Consider the following 7,792-nt stretch of genomic DNA (forward strand, 5'->3'; position numbering starts at 1 on the left):
GTTTATGCAGTTTAAGTTTCAAAAACACATTATTTTCCACATAATGTACATTATTGTTTCTTCTCTATAGCCTGCCTTTCTGAAGCGCATCAATTTTTACAAAGCTCATTGTTTTGAAAAACGAGGTGTACACTGATTGGCCAGCTATCCAGTGCATTGTGATTGGCTGAATGCCTCAAGCGTGTGACGGAAATGTTACACCCCTTACCATACTATGTGATGCCTGGCACGACAAGACAAAAAAAAAACAATAAACCCTATTATAAACAAGGCATTTGTTGCATCCAGTGGGGAAATAATTACGGATTAGAATGACAATACCAGCGGTTTTCAATTCTAGTCCTCGCGCCCAGAACCGCTGACTTATACTGTCTTTTTATGCATTGCCTTACATCGCACTGCCTAAACATAAAACCATGTCTGCATTTGTGATCAGAAAAACAACAGAAAACAAGTGCTACTTTACACTGCTCAAAACTCGCGTTTGATTCATCAGTAGCAAATCCTTTAAATATATAAACATACTTACAGACTGTGTGTCATAACAGTTGGCATTGTATTCTACTCTCCCAGGATCAGGAAATTGTCCTCCATAAAATGTGCTGCACACATTTTAAAATTTGGGTTGAATTGTTCTGGAACAGTGTTGTAAATACAACTTAACCACTGATTTCTAGTTGTGTCCTCTTTTGGAAGACCAAACAAAGTAGTTTCTCTTTCACAAGGAAACACACAGCATCTCCACAACATGGCACCGATGGCAACTGTGAGAATCAAATGTAAACCTTCTTTCTTTGCGTGAACATTTGGGCTGCATTATGCAAATCTTCCCACATCGTGTCGTAGATATGGGGGCCTGTTAGAATGAGCCGTTTTAGGAGGGCGTGGTTGACTCTTAACTTTTATAAAGAATATCTCTTTGGATTTGAGACTTTAGTCTTTGCAACTTTACAGATCTTCTTTATGCACCAAGAGCTTGTAACACTCCAACGAGAAAGGAAAAATTTAAATCACATCATATGACCCCTTTAAACATTTTTTTTTTTTATCCTTTGAGACCATCTGGTGGTTATCCTTGATTTTACAGTCTTAATATCTGAATCAATATGTCAGTATACAATCAGTATGATAGTTTTAATTTTTTGTTGGCCCTTTATACATTTATGAAACTTAGCATGTTTCCTCAGAATTACTTGTTCTCTATACAGTAGGTGGCCGACCAGAACGTGGTTTCTGCAAATATTGTTGCTTCTGGTTTGTCCATTGTAAATCACAGAAAGTCTACAAAATACATGTATATTGTCTCCCAAAAACAGATGGTTCTTGGTAATGAATTCAATACATTTACATTATATTTCAGGATTTGACTGCGAATGTCATGTCCTTAACGCTGGAATCGCCCAATAATTAAACTAACAATGATTAGGCCTACATGATGTCTCGGGACAGTTTCTTATTACTGCACTATATTTTTACATTTGTATTGCCAAAACAACTGCAGCGTTGCCGCGTACAATTAAAAAAGTGCACAATAGAAAATAGTACAAAGCAGCATAATACCTAAATTAAGAACAACAATTTTTGTCTCTATGACAGACGGGCGTCTCTTTCGGCCAGTTTCTTTGTCTCTCTCTCAGAGGTGCTTCATCTCTCCTGAGAAAAAAAAAAAAACCTTATTATATTGTTTGTAATACTCTGTATGCCTTTGCAAAAATTGCAAAAGCCAAACCAAATGAGACATTTGTCCTAAAACAGACACTTTGCCTAAACCTGCTGAGCAAGTTTGTAACGCTCATCAGAAACTCTCCATATGAAAGAGCAAGACATTCACACCTTTATGTCTACCCCCCACGATGAAGCTAACTACCCCTAAACCTCCTCCAGCTGGACTGAATTCATTTACATTACTGGTTACTAAGTGTAAAATGGACATGCTTTATCTAAAAGAAAAAAATGGTGTAACATAAAACAGCGAACTGCAGAATACACACATCTGTATTAATAATTTTATATATAATTTTATTATTTAATAATAAAAATGCAATCCTGAACCTGTGTAGTTAAAATCATTGACTAGCTTCTACCACTGGACGGATTAACTTGATAAAAATTGCGTGTTTGCGCATACAAGACAGACGCACTCTTCATTCATCTCACGTCGCAATAATAAAAATAACAGTGTCACCATGCAGATATTTTTTTTTGTTTATTATAGTGTTCAAATGCTGATGTTATATAGGCTTAATATTTTGTAATTTTTTTTATAATGAACTGGACTGCCAGTGAGCACGCTTCTTTTTGCCGCTGGTTTTGAAGAATAGCCTAAAGCAAAACTAGCTTATAACACCGATGATAATAGCACTGTTTATTTTTAAACCTCACATAAAAAATTATTAATTGAACAAAAACACATTTTTGCTGTAATAATATGCAACTTTTTAAAAGTCGCTTCTTAAATATGAACCAAAGCGTGATCATGCATTATTAACATCTTGCTGTCATTATAACCATTCATGGATCCAGTCTTACATGTATTCTGTAGCTTATTGTAAATGTAAACCATCAGTTTTGGACACGGCAAAGCTAAACTGCACCTAATTTTAGAGCTTTGCATTTCAGCCGGCAAGTGCATCCTGTTTGTTTTCTCTATTTTACATAAGCACAATGTTTTGTTGATACTGAGTGCACACAAAAATAAGAGTAGACCATTTACAGTTGAAGTATAAAGTATTAGTCTTATTTGTATGAGCAAAAATGATGGTGTAGCCTACTTGTTTTCACTGAAGAACAAAATGAAGTTATCTCGCTGGCGCACAAACGCTTATACAGGTGCTTCTCAGTGAAAAAGTGAAAACCGTGAAAAAGTTCATTTATTTCAGTAATTCAACTCAAATTGTGAAACTTGTGTATTAAATAAATTCAGTGCACACAGACTTAAGTAGTTTAAGTCTTTGGTTCTTTTCATTGTGATGATTTAGGCTCACATTTAACAAAAACCCATCAAATCACAATCTCAACAAATTAGAATACTTCATAAGACCAATAATAACTAGATAGTAAAGTTTGTGTTCAAACTTTAAGTTGGCTTGAAAAAGCCTGACCAGAAAGTTTGAAAAATTTAGAAAGTTTGAAAAGTTTAAAAAGTTTGAAAAGATTTAAAATTTTGAAAAGTTCAGAAGTTTAAAAAAGAAAGTGATTAACATATTGCTAGCAATTAAAATCAAGTGACTAACATGTCATTAGCATGATTAGCAAAAGTTGCTAGCATGTTGCTATCATAATTAGCAAGTGACTAGCATGTACTTAACATGATTAGCAAGGTATCTAGCATGTCACTAGCATGTTTGTAGCATGATTAGCAAGTGACTAGCATGTCGCTAGCACGTTAATAGCATGTTCCTAGCATGATTAGCATGTTGCTAACATGTTCCTAGCATGATTAGCATGCCACTAGCATGTTTCTAGGATGATCAGCATGCGGCTAGCATGTTTCTAGCATGATTAGCATGTGACTAAAATGTCGCTTGCATGTTTGTAGCATGATTAGCAAGTTACTAGCATGTCGCTAGCATGTTTCTAGCATGATTAGCGAGTGACTTGCATGTCGCTAGCATGTTTTTAGCATGATTAGCGAGTGACTAGCATGTCGCTAGCATGTTTTTAGCATGATTAGCGAGTGACTAGCATGTCACTAGCATGTTTTTAGCATGATTAGCAATTGACTAGCATGTCGCTAGCATGATTAGCAAGTTACTAGCATGTCGCTAGCATGTTTTTAGCATGATTAGCGAGTGACTAGCATGTCGCTAGCATGTTTTAGCATGATTACCGAGTGACTAGCATGTCGCTAGCATGTTTTTAGCATGATTAGCGAGTGACTAGCATGTCGCTAGCATGTTTTTTAGCATGATTAGCGAGTGACTAGCATGTCGCTAGCATGTTTTTAGCATGATTAGCGAGTGACTAGCATGTCGCTAGCATGTTTCTAGCATGTTTCTAGCATGATTAGCGAGTGACTAGCATGTCGCTAGCATGTTTCTAGCATGCTAGCATGATGATTTTCTAGCATGATTAGCGAGTGACTAGCATGTCGCTAGCATGGTTTCTAGCATGATTAGCGAGTGACTAGCATGTTGCTAGCATGTTTTTAGCATGATTAGCGGGTGACTAGCATGTCGCTAGCATGTTTTTAGCATGATTAGCGAGTGACTAGCATGTCACTAGCACACTAGCATGATTAGCAAGTTGCTAACATGTCGCTAGCATGTTTCTAGCATGATTAGCAAGTGACTAGCATGTCGCTAGCATGTTTCTAGCATGATTAGCGAGTGACTATCATGTCACTAGCATGTTTTTAGCATGATTAGCGAGTGACTAGCATGTCGCTAGCCATGTTTCTAGCATGATTAGCAAGTGACTAGCATGTCATTAGCATGATTAGCAGCATGTTTTAGCAAGTGAGTAACATGTTGCTAGCTTGTTTCTGGCATGATTAGCAAGTGACTAGCATGTCGCTAGCATGTTTCTAGCATGATTAGCAAGTGACTAGCATGTCACTAGCATGTTTTTAGCATGATTAGCGAATGACTAGCATGTCGCTAGCATGTTTCTAGCATGATTAGCAAGTGACTAGCATGTCGCTAGCATGTTTTAGCATGTTTCTAGCATGATTAGCAAGTGACTAGCACGTTTTTTAGCATGATTAGCGAGTGACTAGCATGTCGCTAGCATGGTTTTTAGCATGATTAGCAAGTGACTAGCATGTTTTTAGCATGATTAGCGAGTGACTAGCATGTCGCTAGCATGTTTTTAGCATGATTAGCAAGTGACTAGCATGTCTTTAGCATGATTAACGAGTGACTAGCATGTCGCTAGCATGTTTCTAGCATGATTAGCAAGTGACTAGCATGTTTTTAGCATGATTAGCGAGTGACTAGCATGTCGCTAGCATGTTTCTAGCATGATTAGCAAGTGACTAGCATGTTTTTAGCATGATTAGCGAGTGACTAGCATGTCGCTAGCATGTTTCTAGCATGATTAGCAAGTGACTAGCATGTTTTTAGCATGATTAGCGAGTGACTAGCATGTCGCTAGCAAGTTTTTTTAGCATGATTAGCGAGTGACTAGCATGTCACTAGCAAGTTTTTAGCATGATTAGCAAGTGACTAGCATGTCGCTAGCATGTTTCTAGCATGATTAGCAAGTGACTAGCATGTCACTAGCATGATTAGCGATTGACTAGCATGTCACTAGCATGTTTCTAGCATGATTAGCAAGTGACTAGCATGTCACTAGCATGATTAGCAAGTTACTAGCATGTCGCTAGCATGTTTTCTAGCATGATTAGCAAGTGACTAGCATGTTATTAGCATGTTTTTAGCATGATTAGCAAAGTTACTAGCATGTTGTTACCATGATTAACAAGAGACTAGCATGTTGTTAGCATTATTAGCATGTTGCTAGCATGTAGCTAGCATAAGTAGCAAGTGACTAGCATGCTGTTAACATGACTAGCATGTCTCTAGCATGTTGCTAGCATGACTAGCATGTTTGTAGCATGTTTCTAGCATGTTTTTAGCATGATTAACAAAGTGACTAGCATTTTGTTATCATGATTAGCAAAGTGACTAGTATTTTTTTAGCATGATTAGCAAGTGACTAGCATGTTTCTAGCATGACTAGCAAGTGACTAGCATGTTTCTATGTTAATCCAGGTAAAACTAGTTGATTCAGTTAGAAACCAGCTAAGACCAGCGTGACAGTGGCCAAAACTACTTTAAAACCATGTTAAAAGCATGTTAAAAGCATGTTTCTAACCGGATTATCAAGTTACTAACATGTTGTTAACATGTTTCTATGATAATCTAGCTAAAACCAGTTGATTCAGTAAAGAAAACCAGCTAAAACCAGCTAAGACCAGCTAAGGCCAGCGTGACAGTGGCCAAAACCACTTTAAACCATGTTAGAAGTATGTTTCTAGTCTGATAAGCAAGTTACTAGCATGTTGTTAACATTTTTCTATTCTAATCCAGCTAAAACCAGTTGATTCAGTAAAGAAAAAAAACCAGCTAAGTAAAGGCTAAAACCACCTAAGGCCAGCGTGACAGTGGCCAAAACCACTTTAAAACCATGTTAAAAGCATGTTTCTAGTCTGATTAGTGAGTAACTAGCATGTTGTTTTCATTTTTCTATACTAAACCAGCTAAAACCAGTTGATTCAGTAAAGAAAAACCAGCTAAGAACAGGTAAGGCCAGCGTGACAATGGCCAAACGCTAATCATGCTAAAACATGCTAGTGACATGAGTCTGATAAGCAAGTTACTAGCATGTTGTTAACATTTTTCTATTCTAATCCAGCTAAAACCAGTTGATTCAGTAAATAAAACCAGCTAAAACCAGCTAAGACCACCTAAGGCCAGCATGACAGTGGCCAAAACCACTTTAAAACCATGTTAAAAGCATGTTTCTAGTCTGATTAGTGAGTAACTAGCATGTTGTTTTCATTTTTCTATACTAAACCAGCTAAAACCAGTTGATTCAGTAAAGAAAACCAGCTAAGACCAGGTAAGGCCAGCGTGACAGTGGCCAAAACCACTTTAAAACCATGTTAAAAGCATGTTTCTAGTCTGATTAGTGAGTAACTAGCATGTTGTTAGCATGTTTCTATGCTAATCCGGCCCAAAACCAGCTTAAACCAGTGGATTCAGTAAAACCAAAAACCCAGCTAAGACCAGCGTGACAGTGGCCAAAACCACTTAAAAACCAGCTTGGGAGACTAGCCAAAGCAACTGATCAGCTTAGGCTGGTTTTAGCTGTATTCTCAGTAGAGAGTTTTTAAGGTTTGCTATGGTAGTAGACAACTTAAATGCATTATAAGTCTTATTTTGTAAAAGTTTGCACCCCCTCAATGAAAGTCTATGGGATTTAAGGTGGTTTTGGTAGTCTGGTTTACGAAAACCATAAGCCGGATCAGTTAGAAAAGATATAGCAACCCGAGTCAGACCAGTCTGAAGGTCTGACCCGAGTTTGCGTGGTTCTAGCTTGAAAGCTCTAGGAGGAGATAGTGTTTAAAATTTGGCTCAGAAGAATAATAATAATAATAATAAGACTAGATAAAAAAGTTCGTCAAGACAAACTTTAAGTTGGCTTGAGAAAGCCTGAACAGAAAGTTTGAAAAGTTTAGAAGTTTTGAAAAGTTTAAAAAGTTTGAAAAAGTTTAGAAAGTTTGAAAAGTTTAGAAAGTTTGAAAAGTTTAAGAAGTTAATAAAACAAGTTATTAGCATATTGCTAGCATGATAAGCTAGTTACTAGGATGTCATTAGCATGATTAGCAAAGTTACTAGCATGTTTCTAGCACAATAAGCTAGTTACTAGCATTTTGCTAGCATGATTAGCAAGTTTCTAGCATGATTAGCAAATGACTAGCATGTCACTAGAATGTTTCTAGCATGATTAACAAGTGACTAGCATGTCTCTAGCATGATAAGCAAGTTACTAGCATGTCGCTAGCATGATTAGCGAGTGACTAGCATGTCGCTAGCATGTTTTTAGCATGATTAGCGAGTGACTAGCATGTCGCTAGCATGTTTTCTAGCATGATTAGCGAGTGACTAGCATGTCGCTAGCATGTTTTTAGCATGATTAGCGAGTGACTAGCATGTCGCTAGCATGTTTCTAGCATGATTAGCAAATGACTAGCATGTCACTAGCATGATTAGCACGTTTACTAGCATGTCGCTAACATGTTTCTAGCATGATTAGCAAGTGACTAGCATGTTGCTAACATGATTAG

The sequence above is a fragment of the Cyprinus carpio genome, chromosome A6 (genome assembly GCF_018340385.1).
Source record: "Cyprinus carpio isolate SPL01 chromosome A6, ASM1834038v1, whole genome shotgun sequence".
NCBI lineage: Eukaryota > Metazoa > Chordata > Actinopteri > Cypriniformes > Cyprinidae > Cyprinus > Cyprinus carpio.